The 25,586-nt window shown below is 47.9% G+C and overlaps 1 protein-coding gene across 2 annotated transcripts in view; it reads left to right on the top strand.

Moving 5' to 3' along the window:
- The window catches only part of EXTL3 (exostosin like glycosyltransferase 3), a 174,257-nt gene that overhangs the window by 327 nt on the left and 148,344 nt on the right, over positions 1 to 25,586 (top strand). The window lies entirely within an intron of this gene.

The following is a 25,586-nucleotide window of genomic DNA, read 5'->3' as shown; positions in this document are numbered from 1 at the left end:
TGCTTGGGACAGCACCACTTCGCGGGGGGGCAGGACCAGGAGCTGAGAGATGTGGGCATGCGGAGGGGGGGGGTATCAGGCATGGGGGATGCCCTACTAGGGGTGGGGGCACTAGGCACGGGGCGTACCCCAAAGGGTGGGGGAGAGCATACTGGACATGGGGGTGCTGTCAGGGGTGCCCCAAAGGGCACCAGGCATGAGCTGCCCAGGGTGCAGGGGTGCTGTCCCTGCTGAGGCCCTCCCCCAGTCAAACAGCCCGTGGGGCGCAAGGTGCGGGCAGCGATCGTGCTTTCTCCTCACGCTGCTCGGGCCTCACCTGGAGCTCCCCGTGCGCCACTCTGGGCTCCAGGTCATGGGAAGGGAGGTTAGACGAGGTCCCGAGGCGGTGACCACCCAGGCCTGGCAAAGCCAGTGCTGCAAGGGGAGGCTGCAAGAGCTGAGCACGTTCAGTGGGTGCAGGAGGTGTTTAGGGAGGTGTCCCCCTTTTCCACCCCCCGCCCCCCATGCATCGGGGTGTTTTTAAGTCTCCCCTGGAGGTGCTGGCTGGGGATGGGGACTGGACTGTGCCAGTGCTCCTGCTGGGACCGAAACCAGAGGTTCCCGACTAGGGGGTCTTGTCCCTCTACTTGGGCTCAGACTGACGCTGCGTGTCGGATCACACTGGTATAGAGTGGGGGGGAGGGGGTTGCCTCTAGACAAGAGTTCAGCCACATTCAAACCAAAAAAGCGAGACCAATAGAAAAGTTTAACTCGTGTTCATTTACTATTTCTAAAAGTCTATTTTAAAAATCCTGTAGGAAAGGGGCATTGGTAGCTATTCTTGAGCATGGGAATTAGGGGGACAGCTTCTGTATCAGAACTTCCTGGACCTTGAATGCTGGTGGTTGCAAGTGGGAGAGGAGCGGGGATGGGGACCCTGGTCAGACCCGGTTCACTCCTTTTCAGCATCTGCTCTCTGCTGCTGTGCCACACAGGCCTATCTCTTACTTTCAAGGGATCAGGGGCTGCTGCCTGCCAGGAAGAGCTCCCTTAGAAGGGGAGGCCACCGGAGAAATAACAGCTCCTTTCTCAGGACAAAAGAAAAGGCAAGACTGGAGCAAGTGATGGGTAAAGGTTCAGAATGAGCACACCAAGCAGGGACACGAAAGAGCACACCGGACAGTGCCCACTGGCCCTTGAGCAAGTCTAAGGAGCCAGGGGATGCTGCCCAGTGATACTCAGCCTGGAGACGTGAGTGGACCAGGGACAGAGAAATGACCCTGGGCGTCCTCTTGGCCAGAGCGTCCTATCTGGTCAGGTACGCAGGGCATGGGAGACCTGATGAGGTGGACCTACGGTCTGACCCAGTACATGGCAGGTTTTTACTTTCAGGGCTGTGGCCACCTTGGGGCTTTCTGTGTTCGGCATCTCTCAGCAGGTGTGTGGTCCCCTGGCTTTTTGCTAGATGGCACTGAGGATCTGGCAGCTGTCACTGCTGCTTATAACTAGTGACTTGTTTCCCCAGCTTTTTTCCCTCCTGTGTGATGTGTTTTTTGTTTGTTTGTTTTGTTTTTTTAAGGCACTTTTCCCTGCCATCCCTCCAATTGTCATTTTAAATATAATGCCTGAAACACAGGCTGGGGAAGACCTGAGGTCCATGCAGCTCTCTGTCCTGTATTGTGGCAGGGTTGTATAAGCAAGATAAATGCAACCCTGCAGTGGGCAGGTGGGAGCTAATCTGCTTCCTGCATATGGCCCCTTCCTCATCTCTAATGCTCAAGGGTGCCAGGCTATAGCCCCTTCACTGTGTCCTTCAAGGAGCAGGGCTGAGGCTGTGGTTGCATTACTCATCTGTGGCCCCATCAAGTCCCAGGAGCTCCTGATCCTAGCTAAGCTAGCTATCTGCCTAACCAGAAAGGAGGAGACCCCCAGTGACTATGGGGGCATCTTCCTGTCCCTCATCCACATATGTCTCCGGGCAGTGTTTCACTAGGCAGCATCCACTGGCTCCTTGGACTTGTTCGAGGGCTGGTGGGCACTTGTTTGTTCTGCTCAGAGTCCCCTTGTTGTTAACCCCTGACCCTCACTGCTGTCCCTGTTTTAGTTGTCCCCAGGAATCTGTTGGTACACACGTAATGACTCCTCCAGCAACACAAGGGAGGGGGGTTACCGTTTCTATTTGGGCCTGTGTCCATGATCCTTTCATGCGTCAAATAGGCCTCATCTGCAATGCCCTCCAGTTTAAGCCCTGGAGTGTGGTGGTTAACGTTTTTCCAGATGTGTTTGGTTGAACAGTGTCAATTAAAATCCTGGCTTTGTGTTGCTCATATGAATGCCAGTGTCATGCATTGTCTGTGTGTCACTAGCCTCGGTTTCTTCCTGTGGCCTTGAGTGCCACGGTTTAATTGTGCTTCAAGAAAAAACTTTTTTTTTTTTTTACTTTAAATTTTTTTTTGAGTATTAGCACTGAAATGGTGCCTTGGTCTGATGCAGAGTCTTACCAGGGTGTTACAAGATCCTTTCAGGGGTGCCACGGGGTGCCACACAATGCTACCATTGGGTACCGTTATGTGTGCAAACATGATTCACAAGAAAAAGGGAGAGACTTTAAAAAAAAAAAAAAAAAAATAATAAAAAAAAAATCCATAGTATCAAAAGCCCTATTGTGGGCTTTCCGAATCCTTTGCAACTGAAAGTACTTGGTTATCTCTGCCCGAAATCAAGGGAAAGTGAAGAGCTAACATTTTCTGAGGGGTACCTTTAGTCTGAAAAGGTGGAGAACCACTTCTGTAGTGCTATGAGATGTGGGGATCAGAACCTCCAGTTGTGTTGGTCACGAGCAACCACGGTAACTTGAACATTGCAGATCTGAACGAGGTTTGTAGGAAACTGGCTGCTTCCTTGAGTTTTTAGTCTGGTCAAATGGTGCCGTCCAGGTACCTCAGTACAATTGCTGATTATCGTGCGAAGCAGCTGAGGAGTAATAGTATCGCTTCCAGATCTAGATCTGCTTATTTCTTTTTGTTTCCAGCTGTGAGGGGTTTGGTTGCATATTCTGAGGTTCAAAGAATTTGTGTCGACTTGGTGCCTGACTGTTGCTCCCAGTTCTTTTTAAATACAGGCCGATGCACCATATGTGGAGATGGGCACTTAGCCCATCTTGGCTCTAAAACAAGGTTGCAACCCACAGCATGCATGCCACAAGTGGCACGGGCAGACTAGACTCTGCATGCGGCATGTTGCAGAGCAGGGAGAAGGTTGGCAGAAAGTTGACCAGAAAGCAGAGCAGCAGATTAGGCAGGGGAAGGAGGGCTGGAGTGGCACACGGGGAGCGGGGTGCAGGGCTTAGTTGGTGGCACACCTGCCAGAAAGTGTGGCTTGGTTCTTTGGGTAGATGGGATATCTTTTGTTAGACCAACTGAGTAGCTGGGGGTAGGGGGGAAAAGCTCTTTGCAAGCTTTCGGGTGCAATTGCCCTTCAGGCAGAGGGAGTCTGCAGTTCTGCCAAAAAATTTGACCTTTGCTGCTCTGAATCTTTTGTTTTTGGAGTGTCCAATTTCAGGAACGCAAGTTATTGAGATGCTGCTGCCACTTGCTCATTTGGAAGTGTAAAATATGCTATGAAACCGTATCCTGCAAACCTGTACATGCTCACCAGCAGAGCTCTCTTTATAAGCATTTACAATATTGGGATCTTAGTAGGGTACCCATATGTTTGCTTTGGCAAGTGTAGTCCTGGATTTCGAAGGCTGGTCCCAGAGGTCTGGTGAAAACTGAAACAAGAGTCCCAGAATTGCAGGGGTGCTGGGTGCAGTCCATCAGGGTATTGATGCTATCTATGCCATGAGGGGCCTGATACTTATTGTGGCAGCACAGTCCTAGCCCTTTTTCCACTGTCTGCTCCAAGGTGTACATGGCAAGCAAAATGCCTTCATGTGCTATGCTTTGGTACCCATGCCAGGGGTTGCCTACCTGTACTAGGAGTGCCTAGCCCTGCCCTAGGTCTAAGAGAAGTATTCCTCTGTGTGCATAAAAACAAAAAAACACAGGAAAAGTTTCTTACTGCACCATCAACTTATATAAGGACATGGACACATGAACAGGCTTCTGTCAAGTGAGCTAGGGCGTGAATTTGCTGTCAGCTAGTCTGCAATACATGCCAGTCCATTGTAAATGCATTGTAGCTCACCACACTTTTGCTGGGCCATAGGCTGCCTCCCGCTTCCCGCAGGGTAGGAGCCTGTACCTGGGCAGTCGCTGCCAGAGAGCGGATGCTCTGGATGACTGCACCCAAATGTACCTTGCAAGAACTTGTTTGCATGCTTTTCCTCTGCCACTCTGCTCCAAGCACCTCACAGCCTCCGTCTTGTACGCTGTTGGTGTTCATCAAATCGTAAGCTATTTGCCCTGTGGGGGTAAAATAGACATTAAATGAAGGAATCTAACTACTGTGTTGGTAGACAACGACTAAAAAATGGGGGAAGCTGCATTCAGCAAGTGGCTATTCTGTTTTAAAGGTCTAATCTCCAGGAGGAGAAACGTGCTCTCCCCTTGTTTCTCCTTTTAACCTGACATAGTTTGAAAGACCCATCATCACCTTCATTTTAGCTTTATCTGTGTTCATGTAGAGCTGTGTTTGTTTTTTTTTTTTTGGTCCTTGTTCTTCATTCCCAAATAGAGCAGGGTACCCAACCCACAGCTCGCGTACCACAAGTGGCATGGATGGACAGCCTGTGTGTGCCATGTGGCAGGTCCAGGAGGGGGCAGGGAGAAGCCCAAAATAATCAGCTCTTCAAACAGGGTGGTGACAGACTATTTGCTTTTCTGGATTGCTCTGATGTGCAGCTCTCAGGATGGTCAAGACAATCTGCTCAGTGTTGGACAGGCAAGACCTTTTCCTTGGCAGACTTGGAGAGCTTCATCCCATGTTGTTGGTGCCCCTCCAGGGACCACCTTGATTTCCCTCCCTGCTCCCCCCCCTCCCCCCCCCACACACACACACTCCTCTCCTGACATCGGTGATTCCCTGAGGTTACATTTTTAGAACATTTTTGCTATTTGTTTGCATTTATTTTGCCCCATGCTTGCAGTCTCCCTCCATCTCTCCTGTCTGTGCTGTCTGAATCAATCACCATCTCTCCTAATTCCCTTATTCCTATAAACTTGGCAGGAGCCCCCAAGTAAAAATAACAAAACGTTAACTAACAAACCAGTGCTAATAACCAACCATGTTGTTTTTTGTTTTCTGGTTAGATTCCTGTTCCCTACCCAACATCCTTTATAGTTTAGATTGCAAGTGCTTTGTGGTGGGGGCTGTCTTCAAATGCACTGGGATGTGCACTGCACAATGCCTGGTATTTGGTGGATGCTACTGAAAAAAAGGTGGTCATACTAAGGAAAAATTATAAGCTAAATGCATAGATGAGAGGTCATTAGCTGCATTTGGTTTGCAGTTGGCGGAAAATAGAGTAGTGTGGCACTATTTTTTTTAAATAGCCTGCTTTTGTTAGATGCATCTGATGTCTATAAGGTGCCACGCTGCCCTGCCTTGCACATGCAGATGTTAGCTATTTTACACTTATTTCCTTAGGAAAGAAACACGTGCACATGAAGGCTCATGTTTAGGAGGTGACTGCCTGGCAAGTAGGAGTGTGATTTTTGTGGCACAGGTAAGCACTCGTGCAAGCTTTCAGCTAGCTAGAATAGGAAACCGCAGTGTGGGTTCAACGCAAGCTAGCAGCCAGATGGTGTATCCAGGATCTCCAGTGGCTTTGTACAGCCCATGCCTAAACCCCAGGCTCTGGCATCTTCATTTCTGTTGTCACCTGTGCTGGCTACCTTGAAGACTATCATGGGTGCCTGTGTTGTGTTGCAGTCGCACCTTTCCTTGTGCTAGATATGTCCTAGATATCCAAGAGCTCTTCAGTTATGATTTGAAGTGCTAGTTAATGATGATTGCAGTGGTGGCGTTTGGCTATCACTGCTAAGCTTCAGGCCACTGTCTGTCATGCAAACGAGTTGGACGTGGTTGGGAGAACAGGTGCAAAGCCCACTTGAGGCTTGGGTTTCTTTAGGCTTGATAAAGACTAGAGCTACCTATGACTCTACTACTTGCAGCTAATCGATTGTGTGGGAGTCAGAACTCTTGTGTGCTGGCCCACCAGGTAAATCCAGGCGATTGCACAGCAGGTGCAGGACCTGTTTTGAAGTACGAATTGAAATCCTGTTTTTTTGACAAATCATTGCTATTAGTTAATTGAAGTCTGTTACTAGCAAGAGCAGTTTAGTGGCCTGAGTAATCTGTTGCAAATGGATTGACGTCTGAAAATGTTGAAGTGGCACCAAGTAGCTTAAGTTTAATATTTTGCTTTGCTTTAAAATGACTGTAATCTTGTAGGGAATGTCCAACAAGTTCCAGTATCTTAATTTCTTTTTTTTTAATCCAACATTTACTAGCTGAGGAAGTTTTAAAATGCCCAATGTTTATGTAACTCTTGCATAGACTGTGCTTTTTCTCCCTCTGCTGACTTTGGCAGCTGCTACCTGCTGATAACCAGCAAACCCAATTGGGAGAGAGGTATTTTGTGCAACCAGTAAGTCTGTGAAGTTCACTTACCTGGGTCTCTGTTGTTGGCTATCACTAATGGGAATGCATAAACTATACAATATCATTGAGGAAATGCTGTGTGTGTTTGTTTGGGTTTTTTTGCTTTGTTTAGTCAGTCTTTAAAAACCTGAAGGTATCACGCCAGGTAAGGGACTTGCTTCAAGATACAAAATTGAAACGGGCTCTCTGAATTTTGAAGTTCACGACCTAGTTTTTTAGATGGGTGATGTCTAATTGCAGTGTTTGCATTTCCTTGGTGTGTTGATAATTAAGCATGCACATACTGTTCCTTTCTATGCACGCAAGAGGTGGCGTCCCAAGTGGGATTGGTGAGTGAGATGGGCGTTTTTATAGCAGTTTTGTATTGGGAGGACATGAGCATCCAGAGGGTTGTTTTTTACTTTGTGCCTGTGCATGGCCGGCATTTCAGATGTTGTGCAGTTTGTTTCAGTTCAGTGCATGTAGCCTTGTGTTGCCGAAGGTGGTCATGCTGACTTCCTCTTGTGCAGGACAGATTGTCCATTCGTGATGTGCTTTTCTGTGTGTGTGTGCATATTGGATAAGTTTGGCGTCCTTGGGAATGCCTGCTGAGTTATGAGGTGCTCTTAAATTTATGCCAGTAAACCAAGCCTTTATGAATCGACTTTAAGCAAGGTATCTAGGCCCAGATGCCTGAAAGTGCAGTTGAAATTTGGGTGATGCCTTTAGGCTATATTTAAGTGTTGAGCACTTGCAGCCCCAGTCCAATTTGCTGAAAGGTGCAGGTTTGGCACTTGTGAAAGAAGGGAGGCCTTTCTTTCCATGTGTAGAAAAGATTGCACGAGGAAAGGCCTCCCTACTTTCCTTGCACTGTCTGATTAACATCTTTGGTGCCGAAGTAGAAGACTGCCTTCCCCTCCTGATGCAGTGCATCCATAGTTGAATTTGTTGTGAGATGAAGTTATGCTGAGTACATGGAAGACTTTTTTTTCCCCAGACTGTGCTGCAACCCATTCCTGCTAATACAAGCATGTGTTGAGGGAATGGCCCGTACCTCCTTCTGAGTATTGCTGTTGTGGTGGACATTGGGGGACCTACATTTTTTTTGAGACCAGTAGCAATGCAGGCTCTTGTGTAGATGCTTTTAACTATTATTCTCTGCAGTTATTTGGTAGGAGCTTGTGCAGTGAGACCTACTGGCTTGCAGGTTAGCTTTGGAAAACGTTACCTGATGCAGGGATAATGAGCCCTGGAGTCTAAATTGGTTAACCCAGGAAATTTGGCAACCTTATACCTAAGATCCTTCCCTATGGTATATGCAGGGCTAGTGATGTCAAAGCACTGACATTTTTCTTGTCTACTTGTGGAAGATAAGAGAATACCTCACGCTCTTGGCTGATAGAGAAATAATTCGTAAGTCAGGATTACTGCTCCCCCGTTGGTACAAGGAAAAACATCATGGGTCAGGAGGCTGGATCTGCTTGTTGTCCCACTCAAAAGAGCAGGTTGGGCTGAGGAGGAAGATAAAATGTACAGGAACTCATTGGCTAGGCAGGCTGATCCCCAGAATACAACCGGGCCAGCATGGTTCTCAAATTATTAATAAAGATAGTGGCCCTATATGTACCCAGCAAAAAAGCGCTGTGTTGTTTAGGAGAGGTATTGCTTTCTTTCCTTAGGCACCTCTTCTGGCAGGCCATAGAGCTTGGAAATGAATCTACCTCTTAACTTGTCTACCTTCACCTTAATGCAGGGATTGAGGAGACTCCAGCTATCAGAAAACCAGCCAAAGAAAGTGGCAATTTTCCAATTCAGCTAATTACTGTGGTGGCTGACAATTAGCTTTTTGTTTAAACCTTCTTTCAGTAGGTCCCAACAATTCATCAAGCACCAAAAACAAAAGAAGCAAATAAAAAAACCTGGAAGAAAATAAAAGTGGTGCCACGGTTGATCTCAGAAGGGTATGAAATGCCTGATTTTTATGTAGGAGCAGCAATGTAGTAAGTTGGTTAGGCCGAATGGACAAACTAGGGGTGCCTTGTACAGGATGCTTGTAGGAGTGCCAACGGGGCGCGGGTTTGGTACACCTGAATGCCAGCTTAGTTGTGTACAACACCAGTAACCAACTGTGGCAAGTCGCCTAAAAACTCCTTGTACCTCTTCACTCCATAAAATGAGCATAGTGCTGTCTTGCTTCACAAAAGAGCGATGCACTTGGCTCTGCCTTTCTCTCGGATCTTTTACCTATTTTTAATGAGTGGCAGTGAGGAACTATACCAAGTGCCTGGCTGGAGGTGTTTGGAGGGGGCAGCTATATTTGGAGCAAAAGCCTGGCTGGAGCTGACAGGTAGTTGTAAAGCTCCTCACTAGAAGTTAAAACTTCTGTGCTTATTTTCAGGCACAGTACTGAGCATCAGTCAGGTCTGCTTTTCCTTTAGAAATTAGTCACATTTTGTCCATATAGCAGTTTTGATTAGGAAAATCTTCTTTTGAATTAATTTTATGACTCCTGCTAAATAGCAAAGACTTCTGGGATGGCAGGCGGTTTTTAATCGGCAGCAGCATCTTGCATTTCACTCTGTGCCTTTTTAGACAAATGCTCCCCAAGGTCGCTTCCAAAAGGGTTATAAATGAAAATCGGGACTGGCGTGCACCCCACTACATGCAATCCCATTGATCTGGAGAGAGTAATATGAGCTCTGGATCGAGACGAAACATCTTGTGATACATAATGCATACACCCAGAGATCCTCTTGGTTTTCACTGAAAGCAGCCGTCTCAGGGATGAAAAGTGGCAACTGTTTGTCAAATTTAATAAAGTAGCTTTTACAAAGAGAACAAGAGTGAATTTCTTTTTAACAAAAAACAGATTAAAGTAAGAGCAGCAGTGCCCACATTTCTCACCAGGTTAATGCTGCTTTTCAGGGATGCCCTGTTTCAAGGATAAGTGTATTAATCCTTGAGCAAAATCTTCTCTTTCCATCCCCTCTCCCGCCACGTCTGTTCCCAGTTTTGTCCTTTGTTTGTTTTGTGGGTAGTGAAAGTCATAGTGTCAGTTTTGTGTGCGCTGCACTTCTTCTCCATCAGGAAATCTTTGTATCTCAAACCGTAGATGGAAGATCTGTCTTTTTGTCCCCCCCCCCCATATCCTATCTTCAGCATTTCCTTTAGCGCAATCTCACAGCACATCTGTGGGGTAGGGAAGTGCCAGCTCCATTTCTCTGTTGCAGACCAGCGGTGCGTGGAGAAAAAGGGCACATCTGCATTGCCCCCACGGTGTTCTCAAGGCTGTCGGCAAAGCAAGGCCCTTCCCCTGGCCCACGTGCTCGAGACCAGAAACAGCACCAAAGGTGACCATGCTGCTGCTCTTGAGATCTTTTCTCTTGCATTTGAGAACAGTGAAAGAAGATATTCCTTGCCATGTCCGTGCTGTCTCCGATTGGGGCTTGAGTTTTCAGTGACACCCCGAGTGCTGCAGAGGCGTGGTGACCGTGCCTGCAATGAGGTGTACGAGGAGCAGCAGAAAGCCTGTGGAGCTCCTGCTCCTGGACCATTAAAGCCTTAATCCCTGGACCATTCTCATTGGCATTCGTGGGTGTCAAATTGACCTTGGGAAGGCGTGACAAATCCATTGAAGTTTGCAAGACATTGATGTTAACCTCCAGAGGAGCAGAAGGAGCCCAGGTTTCTGGTCCAGTAGTGGTGGCTTAGCAGATCAGGCCAGGAGAGCTCTCTTGGTCTGGTCCCCTGCTCCTGCAGGCAACATGTGGTATATAACCCCTGTTATGAATTTACCAAACCCCATCTTAAAATCAGTCGGGGGATTTTTTGGCCTTCCTACTCTGGTTGCAAGCCTGTGATCCTCGCTGCTCTAATCACACCCATGTGTTCTAGTGCCAGCTCTGTCTTTTAGCTGAAATAGCTGTTTTGCCTCTTGGGTGTTTTACAGTGCTGACGTATAATATCCCCTGTCAATCTCAGGTTTTGCTAGGCTAAATGAGCCAAGCTTTTCCAGTCGGCTCTCGTAGGATGTGTTCTTTGTTTCCCTGATAATCCTCGCAGCCGCCTTTTGCATGCCTTCCAGTTTGAATTCATCTTGAACAGGCGTGACCAGAACTGCACAGAGATTTCCAGATGACGTCTCCCCAGAGTCTTGTGCAAAGACTTTCATAGACTCGTAGAAAATCGGGGCTGGAAGGGACCTCGGGGGATCACATCTAGTCCAGCCTGCCTCTCTCAGCAGGACTGGCCCCAACTCCATCTCAGCCAAGGCTTTGTCTAGCCGGGTCTTCAAAACCTCCAAGGACGGAGAGTCCACCGCCTCTCTGGGGAGCCTGGTCCAATGCTTCACCACCCTCCTCGTGTGAGAATTTTTCCTAATATCCAACCTCAACTTCCCTTGCTGCAGCTGGAGATGGTTGCTCCTCGTTCTGTCTCTGTCCCTGTTCAACATCATAGCCCTTAACTGAGTCAAAATATTCGATGCTGTTGAGTTGTTGGGCCAGACCTTTTTATCTCTACCACATCCTCACTGCTGACATGCTTCAATTCTTCCATTCTTTTTATTCTCTTCTTATTTTTGTAGCTGATATACCCTTCCTTCTCTGTTTTTAATACTCGAGATCTAACTCAGCTTGGCTTTTGGCAAACCTCACTCTAACCATGTATGTCTTGACCATGAAAACAGTTTTCTTTGCTGATTTGTGGTGTTTTTTTTCCCTGTTCCTTGTAGGCTCTCCACATATCCCTTTATGCTTTCTGAGGTGGTTTAGTTATTCAGTTAAGTCTGGAGATCCTTCCTGCAAACTGCTTTCCCTTTGCTTGGGATACAGACTTCTGACTTAGTTTTTGTACCGTAGACTTCTTGAAGCATTTCCAGGCTGCTTCTATGGGTGTGTACAATCCTGAGCTGCTGCTTGGAGGCAGTGGTTGGCTTTTCATCCCCTTCACCTGCAATCCTTTTATCCCTCCCATTACAACCACACCTCTCCCCTCCAAAGAGACCAGACCCACTGTAACCAAGCAAACCCCCAAACTGGGTTATACGTTTGCTGGTGCCTTAGTGAAGAAAGACTGCAGGGACAAATCCCGCTGTGAGCCCTCTGCTTGCTGGCTGCATTGGTGATTCTCAGTGGAGCTCAATATATCAGTGTTTTTGCTAAAAGTGTAATAACCTACAGGGAACCTGCAGGCTCCAACAGGAGTTGAGGAAAAGCAATTTGGAGGGGACACTAGTAAGCTTCCAGGAGGCTCCATGCACTGAATAAAAACCCAAAATTTCCTACGGCTCAACCCTGCTAGTTCCATCGAATGTGAGCTGGACTCGTACAGAAAGGAGAAACTGTCCCGTTTTGAAGACTGCACAACTGCTTGGCCTTGAGCCCACTCCAAAGCGGTGTGGTATTGGTGAAGATCTTTGGAGTCTTGAAATACTCCAGAGTGTTTTATTTGTGAGATCTTTTCACCAGCCTTGCAATAAAATAATCTCTGTTACTTTCCCTAAATGGCAAGGAATGTCTTCCTTCCAGGCTCGGGTTTTAGCTGTGGACTAGATCTGTTTTGGGAACGACATCCATTACGTTTCTTAATTTAGGCGGCAGACTCAGGAATTTCTTTATATGCTTAGAAGGGAAAAACATCCCAAGTCCAGTTGATTAGAACTGGTTTTCCATGTCTACTATTTATTTCTGGTGCTCCAGGTATTCAGTTGAAAAGTATCTGATTTAGTTATGTGAGCTCTGGGATTCTGATTTTTGGGAAGGCTGTAACTAGCACTTTAAACTCTTAAATGGGAAACACCAGTGCAGAACATCTTACTTGCAAATGATATCTTATTTTTTCACTTTCAGTGACCTTTTGCAGTTTTGAAGGGGAAAGCTGTTTGCTCATCTTAGCTTGGATTTCCTTCATGAGTTCAGCTCCTGGCAGTCTGCATAAGAATAAAATTGAATGCTTTAAATGAAAACAAATGTGAGCACACAAGATGCACCCTCACTCTTGCAATGGCAAAAACTATATTTATGTTTTAAATAAGTCTTTCACAGCCTCCTAATTTTTCCGAACATTTTCTTGCTGTGAGGCTCACATTTTTTCCTGTGTGGTGTAACTTTGGAGCTGGATATTCTTTCCTTTCCCTTCCTTCCTCCAGAAATTGAGGAGAAAGTCCTCCCTTAAGCTACGAACAGACCTTGTGTTTGTCTCTGGACAAGTTGTGCCTGTGTCTCTGAACAGACATGTACACATTATCCTTCCCAGCAGGATTTAGCAAGTGGGTGAAGACACTGCTGCTTTTCCGCCTTTTGATTCACCTGGGAAAACCATTCAGACACACTTTGATATCCCGGGATAAACTGTTACTATGTCTTATCCTGTGAACCCTTTTTTTTTTTTTAAGGATTTATCTGGAGCACAACAGTCATAAACCTCTGAACAATTGCACTGTTTGTCCTGAGATAAAATAGTTTATTCGGGACCAAACGTGACGTCTCCCATCTACCCTTCCCTGTGCTCTTGCTCACCTGTTGATACATGAGTGGCTCTGACTCAGGAGCGGGCCTTGCCAGGTTGGGAAAGCAAGTTAAGCAATCGATGCATCACTTCTGAGCATGTTTGGCAGCCGCTGGCTAAGGTTTAAGAGCTGTCTCGCAATGCTTCGTTGTTGGATGCTGCCAAAGCTGCAGTGTGCTCCACGTGAACATTTTCAGTGGATTGTGCTCGGCACCAACGTGTCTCGGCCCATGGCAGTTTCAGAGGTACTCGCCCTGACCTCAGTCTTCCCGCTGCCTGCTTAAGCCCTGAGAGCAGTGATTCCTCTTGCTGCCTCCAAAGACTGCTTCTCACAGGCCTTTTTGGCTCCTTCTCCCCTTTTTCCTCTCTCTGGAGCCTGCCCTGCTGTCTCTGCTGTTTTGTTCTGTGGTCTGGGTGCACAGGCTTTTTGGCTGGAACTGGAGCTTTTCTTCAGCAAAGGCAGTCTCTCTCTAAGTGCTTCCTCATTGACTGTGGCTCCTAAGCAGCTCTCTGAAGTGCCCTTTATTCTTGCTCCCTTGCCCCACATGCCTGACTGACGTAGTCATCCTTTCCCTCTTGTCTGCACCTAGTATCTGAGGAATTTTTCCAAGCAGAGTGGCTGAGTGTTAGCAATCCTTAGCCACCCAGACAGCCTGCTTGCTGTTCACAGTTGGTCATTGCACCGTGTCCCCCTTACTAGACGGAAGCCATCCTGCAAACACTGACAGCGTGGTACTTGTTCAGGTTGCTGTCTGTCCGCACACAAAATCGGAGAAAACTAGGGCTGGAAGGGACCTCACGAGGTCATGTAGTCCAACCCCCTGGTCATCTTCCCTCGGAGGTCCTTGTATTATGTCTCCATTGGGGTGCCTGGGGCTAAACAGACTATTGGCTTGGTTTGCATTTCACAAAATCATAGAAAATGAGGGTTGAAGGGACCTCAGGAGGTCGCATCTAGTCCAGCCCTCTGCTCAAATCAAGACCAGCCCCAACTAGATCATCCCAGCCAAGGCTTTGTCTACCTGGGTCCTTAAAACTCCAAGACTGGAGTTCCCACCACCTCTCTGGTAACCTCTTCCAGTGTTTTACTGCCCTCCTAGTGAGAAAATTCTTCTTAATATCTAACCCCGGCTTCCCTTGCTACAGCTTGAACCCATTGCTCCTTGTTCATCATCTGCCCCCACTGAAAACAGTCCAGCTCCATCCTCTTTGCAACCCCCCTGCAGGGAGGTGAAGGTTGCTTTTTAATCCCCCTCAGTCTTCTCTTCTCCAAATTTAAATAAGCTCAGTTCGCTCAGTCTCTCCTAACCGGTCATGTCCCCCAGTCCACGAAACATTTTTGTTGCCCTCTGCTGGACTCTCCAATGTGTCCTCATGCTTTCTGTAGTGGGGGGCCCAAAACTGGACACAGGACTCCAGATGGGGCCTCCCCAGTGCCGGATAGGGGGGACTAATGGCACGTGGGCTCACACCCCAAGTAGCTGGTAGGCGTCTGACGCCCACACGTGGTCTGGTTCTGCAGACCGTCGAACACGGTGGCCTGCTCCTTTGATGGCACTGGAGCAGTGCAGCTTCATCAGAGAAAGCAACCAAAGTCCTGGGGCTGCTTGCTCGACCTGCCAATGCAGAGTAAGAGCAAGCGCTGCAAAACTAGAAGGACTCTGTCGTGCTGAAAGAAATGCAATTGCACAGGTGCAGCAACACAGCCCAACATGCAAATAGATGGGTGACCCAAAAAAATCTCCCCACCTTTCCCCCAGCACTCATAACTCGGAGGGCTCCTTCCTTGTCATTCACAGTTGGGTTGAGGGACACGTTGGCACCCAGGAGCACGCAACGCGGGTGCTCTGTTGTTGCCCTGGAGAGACCATCTTTAGGGACTGTGCCTTTGACTTCATTTCCTTTTTGGTTTCAGCTGATGTTCCTGCTCGTTTTCAACTCCGTAGCATCACGGTGCTCTCCTGACCACTCGGCTCTTTGTGTCCGAGTGGACGTTGGCATGTGGTTCAGTCTGCAAGTCATCCTAGGTGTCACTGCACCTTGGGTGAAGGAGGCCAGTGTCTTTACTTTGCAGCTCTCTACCTAGAACCTGAATAAACAGATATCCCAAAGTGGCAGCTCCTATAGTTGAGGCTTTCCTGCTGGATGTCACAGAAACCCTTTAACCCCCTTGAATTTTACAGTGCATTTGGGCCGCGTATCCTGGTGCTCCCCACTTGTCTGCAAAAGTTTATCAATGCAACTTTTCCTTGTGTTTAAGAGTGGGTGATGTTCTGGAGCTTGTCCAGGGTGCACATTCCTTTTGGATATAATTTAGTGTAAATCTTGCTCTATATTTTGTTCTCTGGTCTGTCCTAAATGCATCAAAGCACCAAGTCTCTTGTAGCCAACTGACATGTAAATGCTTTCCCTGCGTTGTCCCAACTGTTTGCCTCCTTTCCTGTCTTCGTTGAGGACACTTGTTTCCTGCCAGTCGCTACTTGGATGTAACTGGTCATTGAAGCAGATCTGTATGTTTGCAAGAAGTAAAATTAGTTTCTTTCCTTGTCATTGTGGCTTTTCCTTGTAGGGATTCACTGCTTTGGGCAGCCCCACCCTGGGTTAATATCTGATATCTGCTGGCACGGGGATACACAACAGCGTTGCTTATGGAGGGACCGTTTGCATCCACGCTCTTGCTTTCGGGCCCTCTGCGAACCTGTTATCCGGCTATTAATCCTTGGGTTTGGTGACACTTCTTGGGGTCTTGCAAGCAGGTATCTTAGCAGAGGGAACTAGTGACTCATAAGAGTGAGATGCTGAATGCCTTCTGGTCCCTGGGGAGTGGGTAACCCACCAATAATTGGGCAGAATGGCAAGTTGTTGTTATAAGAAACCAGAATTTATAGTTAAGGGAGCTGGCGTTGCTTGCTTTAGCTTTTTAATACTTAAAAGCATTTGGCCTTCTAACTTGGAGTGCCCCCTTGTGACTGCTGACATGCAGAATCCAGGATAAACCAATTTCTTTGTCATGCCATTAACCAACTTGGCACTCCGTGGTGATTTTCTGCAGCTCCTCCTCCTCCTGTCTGCATCGGCACAAAGCACCCAAGGACACAATCGAGCTGACGCTGCGTTCGGGCTGGAGATGCTGCTCTGGAAAAGAATTGCTCTGGGAGAGAGCGTCTCTCCTCGCAGATGCGTTAGTGACTCAGTGCTTATGCCCTTTGGGGATGGGTTTGTTTTATACAGCTGGTTTGGAGATGTTTATAAAAGTAGAGGCGATGGGCAAGGCTTTGAGAGCTGTCCTGAAAAAGGGGGGTGGGGGGGTGGGAAGAGAAGGGGAGAGTGAGAGCTGTCAGGAATTTATAAGAAAATTAGGGTTGGAAGGGATCTCAGGAGGTCACCTAGTCCAAAGCAGGATCATCTCAGCCAAAGTTCAAAGGTTGCTTTTGGAAAGATGGTCAGGGGTCTGATGGAAACTGGGGAGATGAGCAGAGACAGTGTAAAGAAACAGTCGAGTCGAGGCTGTTCTCTCATGTGGTTTGCTTTCTGCCGCCTCTTCCATCACGTTCCTCCTCCTCGGCCTTGTTTGCCGTAAACTCCTGTTTCTCCGAATTTCCCAACTCTTTGCCAGCTTCAGCGGAGCAGCGAAAACGCCCAGTTGCTCTGCTAACTTGACATCCTGTCATTGAGATCTGCTCGGTGATGGCATGTGGTCTATGCTGGAGTTCCTGCCATTGCTAGCATGGGTGGAGCGGCGCTGCTGTTCACGAGGATGGGGAGTTGTGAGAAACTACTGTCTGGGGTGGACAGCAGCTCTTTTGTTTCATCCTCTTCAGCCGGCCCGCAGCTCTGAGTGTTTAGATGTTCTCATCCACAGGGTTGGAGTTCAAGAGCTAGCAGTCTCGCTTTGCTGGCTGTGATGCTCGCAAGAATGCTAGTGGATTGTCGTAGGCAAACCAAGTTCTTTGGGTAGACATGATATTTCTTATTAGACCAACTAAATAGTTGGAAAAATTTGTTCTTTGCAATCTTTTGTGCACAAACGCCCTTCTTCAGGCATCTGCTGATGAATAGTGAGCTCTTTTGGGTGGAGTAGAAGCTGCACGTTTGTACTTTCTCAGATCTGCACTTTGTCTTCTCCTCTACCCAGGAAAGCACACATCTCACCAGCAGACTTTCTCTATGCCTGAAGAAGAGCGTTTGTGCCCGAAAACTTGCAAAGAACAATTTTTCCAACTATTTAGTTGGTCTAATAAAAGTTATCGCATCTACCCAAAGAACTTCATCTGCGTGTGTCCGTAGACCAGCGCAGCTACGACCAGCAACCCTAAGTGGATTGTTGCGTAGCACAACTGGTCTGGAGTATTGAGCCCAGGGAGGACAAAGAAATACCCTGGTATCTGATCCCCTTATGGTGCCAGATGCTTTTCTTTCTCTTCCTGTTGTCAGGTGTCAAGGCTTTTTTTTCCCTCCCTTCCGCAAACTGCAGCCAAGACGGGATGGTGACTGGGCTGTGACTAAAATCTGCAGGGCCCTGGCTACAGGGTCTTACCCCCCCGCTCTGGGTCAAACTGATGCTGCGTTCGGGGTCAGGAAGGACTTTTACCCCTCTGTCAAATTGGGACCAACTTGCCTTCCTCTGTAGTGGGGGCATGGTCATCTTCCATGGGTCTTTTTGAGTGTATTCAACAAGTGTTGCAGTAGCAAAACATTGGTGCCTTCATCCCACCTCCGCAAGCTTGCCTTGACGTCTGGCAGGTTCAGGGATACCTGATGTTGGGCGGTGTGCCTTGCAGGTGTATGACGGCATAGTTTCTGTAGTTTTAGAAGGCTAGACAGACACTTGTGTGGGTTGATTTTGGCTGGGACTGATCCTGCCTTGACTAGGTGGTCTCCTGGGTCCCTTCCAGTTCTACCTTTCTACGACTTAATGAAAGGGAAATCACTGATTTATAAGGTGGCAGGTGTTTGCCACAACCCCATCCCTGCTGAAAATGCCGTACCCAGCTGTCTCCAGGGGTTTGCTAAACCACATTAGACTGTATCCCATGGTGCAGTGCCCTAGGCTGAAATAAAAGCTGGTACATACTGGAGACTGCGCACCTGCCAAATATTAACACCATCAGTCGAGTGTGCAATAATTGTGCAGTTCTGGTTTGGATTGACAGATACAGCATAGGTGGCAAATCTTGGCTGGGAGGCAGGTGAAACTGAGCTCTCCCTTGGACTTTGAGGGGAAGAAGGGTGACCCGGGGGACTTGCACGGGCCCTTGTAATGGCTCATGTGAAAAGAGGGAAGGGAGCATTTGGAAATGCAGTATTGAAGGGCACAGATCTCATCCTTGTAGGTGAGTTATTGAAGATTTAAATTGAAGAGAAAAGGACCTAGAAGGGTAGTTCTTACAGTACTGGTTCTAGAAACATAGCCACAAAACTAAGTATGCTCCCCTAAATATGCTTCCCAATATTAATACAATATAGTTGCATTAGTATTGCCCATAGGACAGGAATAGTCTGAGGCTATAGGTAAGCAAGAGAGTCAAGAGCTGAGAGAAGGGCAGTATAGTAGTGCCCCATTTTACAAATGGGGAATTAAGGTTTGGGGACACTTCTTCAGGCAAGACAAGACATTTAGTGTTGCTTAGGAAGTCTGGTGCAGGCTTGCAGGTAAACCCCAGCTCTCCTGGGTCCCAGTCCATTGCTTTCTGCACAGATAATCCTTGTTTCACTCCTGATCCCGTGTTAGTCTGTTTGCCCCAAGTTGCCAGCTATGCTGATCAGGGTCAGCAAATGAACCCAGAGGCTTCATTGGAGTCCCAGAACTACTTGTGTGCTGGAGAGGAGGGAAAAGGAGGAGAAATTAGAGATGCGTGGTGGCCGTTTCTTTCCCCACCTCAGAAAAGGGACTGTTCTTGCACAGCATCTGTAGGATAACACTCCTGTGTCTTCAGCATGTTTATGAGGACACTTGTCTTTAAAACACTTCCATGCGATAGGGAAAGATTGGCCTTGCTGGGGGGATGAAGAAATGGTGGCAGAGTGGTGGAGTGACTCGCCCAAGGTGAAAGAGTCCATCAGTGGCAGGGCTAGAGCTAGAACACACTCCTTTGTTTTGAGTTTAAATATTACCCTGCCATTTTTACTCCGCAATCCTGCACGTTTTTGCTGGAGTTTCCATTCCTGGCATCAATGACTTTTGGACTTTAGAGTGAAAGCAAAGCATGACGGAGCTTCACAAGTAGTTCTGCTTGAGCAATTTGCAGACGTTTCATTACCAGTACAGTCGATGTCAAGGCTGTAGGACTTCAAATTGGCTAGGGGTCCTATACCCTATAGGCCATGCATATGGAGGCTTCATTCGTGGCCCCCTGGGCAGCCTGCCACACGAAGGGATGGGCAGATGATTCTGCTACTCCTGCACAGAGGAGCAGCCCACCTCACTTTGCCTGTAGTTCCCAGGCTGTCCCATGGCACCGTACCGCATGGGTGCCATGGGCGGCCGGCTCACTGAGCAATATGGGTTTTGCCCCCCTGCTCCACCCTGTCCCCTGGGGCTGGGTCAGGTAGCAGAAGCCAGAGGGGAGGGTTGCTGCAAGCCCTTGGCTGGTGTTGCATCCAGAGCATGGGGCAGCGATGACTGCTTGGGAGCCCGGGGGCTGCATGTGGCTCGCAGGCCACCAGTTTTCAGCCCTGGTATAGATAGTGGAGACTTATATAAACGATCAGCGTGTGCTTTTTAAGACGTCAAGACTCTTCCCCAGCTCGGTGCTGCATGTGCGTGTGTGCTGTAGAGGCTCTGTTTTTAGCTCCGTTCCTTGGAAGCTTTGCGGGTGGGTGCAGATATCTCTGACTGATCGGTTCCCAGCTGACCATTGACAGCTCTGCGAGCAGATGCAAGATAGCGAATTCATTACGTGATAAAATATTTAGCATGGCAGTCCTGCAAAGGTCACTGACAGCGATGAATGTTTTGTGCTGTGCAACCCTGGACCTTTCCAGAGAGCTCAGAGCCACCCAAGCTAGTTTTGGGGAGGAATGTGTGTTTTTTGTTTTTTAAATAAAATGTGGGGCAATCAGAGCCAGGTCTGCATTTAACAGGTATAGGCCTTGATTACTCAGGAGCTGGATAAATAGCCGTTATATTGTTCTTGAGAGCTCTCATTTGTTTCATTCAAAATGCTTGTAGGGCAAGAGAAGGAGAAAGCGTGTTTAAAATACCCCAGTACTTTATTCGCATGGCTTTGTTTAAGTATTGTGCAGGGCTGAGACATTGGATCTCTGAGTTGGGGGTTGTTTTTTTTTTTTTTTCTTTTCTATTTAGATGTCTCTGTAAAATTACAGCTGAAGCCTAAGGCACATCCTTGATCCTGCAGGTCTAGGAGGGGGATGGCTTATAGAAAAGGATGTGGTTAGCTGAGAGCAGACCTCCCAAGGAATGGCCAGATGAAGCGTCGTATAACAAGCAGAGCGAGGTTGAAGGCTGACCTCGAAACCATTTTCAATGAAACAGGTGTGTGAGGGGGAGGGCGTCCTGCTGAGAGATCCTGCACGGTGCAGGATACATAACTGATCTATTTGCTAGTGGCTTTAGCATCTGGCTCAGGCTTAGTTGTTCCACCAGCCGATACCTGACTCCTTCCTGACGCATTTCCCCTTTACCCAACAGTTGCAGCAGCCTTCATTTTTTGGAGGCGAGAAGGCATTTCAGACCCCAGCCTGCTAAATGCAGCTCCTTGAGCAAGGCTCTTGCTGGTCAAGGCTGTCTTGGAAAAAGTTGTAGTGTGCTCCTCATGTGACCGCCCTTCTCACTGACTGCGGTTGAAGCAGAGGGGGCTGCAGCCCCTGCTTCCTTTCTCCGTTGAAGTAGCGGAGAGGGGGTGTTGTCTTTCTGCAGAGCAGCTGCTGCTAACGTGGATGCTTGGGACCTGCAGCGCTCCCTCCATCGGAGCGACACGTGTGTCCTCTATGTTGGGAATACCCTGAGACCTTTGCTTGCCTCTCCAGGCACTTATCTGAAGGGAGCACACAGCTTTAAAGTAAGGTCCCTTCCATTCGGTAGCACTTTTGAGAGCTGTGTGGTGTTTGACCAGCTTCCTCAGGATGGGACATAGTTCAGGATACTGTAACTTCCTTTTGGATAATGAGGTTTTGCAGTGTTTGATTACTGATGTGAGTGTTTGTTTTTTTTTCCCTCCACCCCAACCCACAGTCCTTTTTGGTCTGTAAATGACAGTATCCTAGAATATTCGGTGGTGTTAATTCCAAAATCACAGGTTCAGACTGCACGTCTGGCTGTGCGCCAAGCAACACAAACTGCTTAGAAGCAAGCAGATTGTTGGCTTGTGTTCTGGCAGCATTTGGAGGTAAGGCAGGGTAGATCTGCACCTCACAGACTAACCAAAGCGTGTGCATGTGAAATCGCACGCTTTTGTGAGCCGAGGCTCACTCCATTAGCTGCAGTGAAAGGATTTGGGGTTCCCAGCCACGGTTCTTGTTCCGACTTCCAAGAGCTTATGGTCCAAGTCAGCATTTCTGACCCAAAAGTGGGTCTCAAGACCTATATGAAAGGGTAGCGAACGCACTTTAAAAATATTTTTCTCCTTTTAAAAGGAGAATCTATGGGAAATGGTAGCTTTTCCATTGCAGGCTGGCAGAGTTGCAGCTTGCAAGGGGTTGCTTGGGGGCCTCCTTTGCCGCACACACCCACCCACCCCCTGCCCCACACACTGGGGAGCAGTGGGTTCGGAGTGCGGGGGCACTGGGTCAGTGTTTACAAATGGGTCCTGGTACACAAAGGTTGAAAACCACTGGTCTAAGTAGCCAAATACGACTATGGGCAAGGGAAAGGAAAGTTGAGTTAGCCTGGTTTGACAGATGGCAAATTGAGGTACATGTGGATTAAGTGACTAAAGGGACCATGAGTTTTTTGTGGAGTTGGGAATTAAATTTGTGTATCCTGAGCTCCAGTTGGATGCTTTAACTGCAGGGCAAGTTCCCTCTCCTTACAAATCAGTCTTTGCTATCAACTTCTGCCATGATGCCTTTGGGATGCAGTTCCCAGGGGATGGCTGTGGAGAAGGCTCAAAGGGATCTGTGGAGTTTCTTAAGTTTTATTCCCAACCAAGTTTTCGAACCCATTTGTCTCACTGTGCGTGCAGGTGGCTCGTGTAAGCATATGTTCTCATTGGGCCCTTTCTGATAGGATGTCTATAAAGCCTCTTGTCTTACGTAGGTTGTGAACTCCTTTAGGCAGCACCTTTTCCTGCGCACTTGCACTATGCCGTGTACGGTGGTGTCTTAGCTCTGGGCAGCATCTGGAGCTGCTGTTGACCGTGTAAAGGTTCACTGCAAACTCTTCACGGAGTTAAAGTTTGGAGAAAAGACGTGACCTGTGCTCTGAGAGGGTTTTTATTTTGGAAGGCAGCAGCAGTCGGAGGCTTTGCAAACTCAGTTTAGCAATTTGGGGGCGCAGAAGGTCAAGATGGGGCAATACGGGAGGTGTTATAGCAATAACGTACGTGCCTGGGTAGCAGGGTAGTAGCAGGTCAGTTCTTTGCCCCCCTTGCACGTGTGCATATGGACTGACAGTAGAGAGAGATGCAGTTTTTAATACGGAGATGCGTAGGGGCATTCATGGAGAAAAAGGACTCTGGGGCTAAGTGATGAGCAGGGGAAGGAGGGCAGAAGGAAAGGACAGTGATGGGTATACGTTTGCAAGGTGAAAGCTAACCACATTTGAATGCTGAAATGAAGTGGCAGCAAATATCTCCTCCAAATGCAAAAGGAAGGCCGGGCAGAGGTCTGGGGTCCACGCCGGAGATGTCAGGAGGCTGTGAAGGCTCCTCCATGGCAGAGGGAAAGAGGTGGCAAAGTTGGGCTGGTGCCGGAGTGGGATCCTGGAGCAACAGCCTGGGTGGAGCAGGGGGGTTCCCTTGGCTCTGCTTGATGCTGGCTGCACATGGTGAGAAACGTGGAACAAAAGACACTTAAAATAGTTGGCTTTCTGGTTTGGCTGGCTATAGATTGACCATTTTACATTTTGAGCTGTGAGTCGTCTCCGCAGGGCCCTGCTCATTGGGACGCAGCCGTTGCTGCAAGCGCGCTAGTGGATGGAGAAGCTAAATGCCACGGAGGGACTCTTTCTCCTTTCTCAATCTCGAGTTCCCGGTCTTATGTGCCTGGCTGGAGGAACAGCACTGAAAACCTGAAAGAGCTTTTTTTGTTTCAGCTCTCTAACACAAATCCAACTCTGACAAAGCAAATCTGCCAAGCCCAGGAAGGGGGTTTTGTGCAGCAGTAAAGCTTATTGTCAGCCGCAGTGTTCAGACCCTTGGGAAATTGTGCTTATTGTTTAAGCTATTATTTTGTGATAAAGGCTTTGTATTTCTTGATAAAGGGAAGTTGAGGTTAGATATTAGGAAACCCTTTCTCACTAGGAGGGTAGTAAAGCACTGGAATAGGATCCACAGAGAGGTTGGGGATTTTCCATCCTTGCAGGTTTTTAAGACCTGGGTAGACAAAGCCTTGGCTGGGATGATCTAGTTGGGGATGGTCCTGCTTAGAGCAGGCGGTTGGACCTAGATGACTTCCAACCCTAATTTTTCTGATTCGCTTTTCTCATTTGTTTAAAGACTCTGCTTCTATGCCTTTAAAAATAGCTGCATGTGAGCCACAATTGAGAGCATTCATAGAGGAGGTCTTTGAGCAGTTTTAAGACAAAGCAAAACCCCTTGCACAATGGTTCCCCAAGTGCTTTCACTTGTCAGCAAGGACTGATTGCATCCTGGTTCAGCTCCTGTTCACCGCAGGACGTGCAGCCGGCCTTGCTAGGAGACTGTACGTGGAAAGGGCAGTCATTGTTGAGATGGCTCAGTCCTCTTTTGGGCATAGGGATGAGCTCAGGTTGGTAAGGAATAAAAGTCTTAAGTGCCAGTTTGAATGGAGGGAGGTGGCCTGTAATTGAGGAAACTCTGTGGGCTGGGATAAAAAAGGCATGTGAGAACTAATACCATGTCCTAGATACTCCATGAACTTTTCTTGTTTTGGGGAAAAACTGCAGCAAAGAGTCTGAGTGGTCTAGTTAGCACGCTGACAGATTATTATAGCAAAGACTTGCCATCCTTTGTTCTTCCTGCTAGTAGCACATATGGGTATGGACAGATGTGACAGTTTATACTGCTCCAAGATATGCCAGTATAGTTTGATACTGATATAACTGTTATGTCTGTCTGCTCCTACAGTGGTTTAATGAATTGAAATCTTTGTCTCTTTAGCCCTGTTCCATTTTGTTGTGAAGTTGCAGCTGCTTAGATCCCGTACATGGGTTTGGAGGGAGCAGATGTGACAGCTAGATATTTTAAGTCGTCTTCCTTTTTATGACACTATTGGTCTAAAGCAATGATTTCAACCAAGGTGGTGGGGGGCCCTGGAGATTCTTGCAAAGGTTGCCAGACAGTGTTAGGTGCATAAACATGGTTCACAGGATTAAACCCAGAGTTTTTTTTCAAATGGGAATTCATAGTGTTAAAAGCATTGTGGGCTGAGTTCTTGACAGGAAGAGAACTGCTGTCTCTCTTTTCAAGTAAAAGCTCGCAGCTGGCCTCTTCTGATGGGTGCCTTGAGTGTAAAGAGGATGTGAACCGCTGGTTTAATGCTATGGCTATGTCTGTCCACAGCCTGAGCCTCCAAATCTGTGCTCATCACTGGTTCGGCTCCTTACCCACCGCTTGCAAGATGCCCGTTGTCGACGACACAAGCGCGCTCCACAAAATGACATGCATAGCATTGGGGTTGCTGCGCTTTGCGAGGTCAGGTTTTCAAGGAAGGCATTCTTTTAGTGCCCTGTTTCTCTGACAGATTGGTTAGTTAAGGTCACCGAGATGCAGGGAACAGATGCAAACGGTTAAAACAAGTAACAGGGTTTAGCCCTTCACGGTGCCAAAACCAATGAGGTCCCAGTTCTGATCTGCTCTGGGGATGAAACATTTCTGTAAGATGTGAGGTGATCTCTGTGGAGGACGGGTAGGAGTCCTCCCTCCCCCCACGGCGGGGAGCCGAGAGTCCCGATGCAGCGTTCACCAGCCTGCGTGGCTTCACGTGTTGGCTTCTACCAGCAATAGGCTACTGGATTTGCTGGGCTCGGTTTCTCCTAATACGGCTCATCCAAGTGATATGCCAAGGTCCTGATTTCCAAAAGAGTTCAGCTCCCATTGTGAGTCGGTTTTTTTTGGGTGCCTAAATGGGGGTGGCTTGAGCACTTCGTTATTCTGCCAAATCTGCACTTCATGCTTGTTCTTGGTTTTTCTTTATCATTCACTAAGTTTCCTCCCACTGGAACAATTGCGCTATTTCCAACACTCTCTGGCTCTGAATATGTGGTAGAATATCTTCTGTTTTTCTTCCAGCAAGCAGTGACATTTCCGGGCTGTCTCCGCTGCCCACGTTCAGCTCAAATGTTTGAGAGCTGTGGGGGGAAGAGCGTTTGTGCCTTGAGTGTGCACTTGTGTTTTGGGCAGCGCAAGTGTCAAGTC

Source organism: Crocodylus porosus, unplaced genomic scaffold (genome assembly GCF_001723895.1).
Source record: "Crocodylus porosus isolate Cpor-Errol unplaced genomic scaffold, CroPor_comp1, whole genome shotgun sequence".
Classification (NCBI taxonomy): Eukaryota; Metazoa; Chordata; order Crocodylia; family Crocodylidae; genus Crocodylus; species Crocodylus porosus.
The sequence above is the reverse complement of the archived record's forward strand: the minus strand, read 5'-3'. Positions and strand labels throughout refer to the sequence as shown.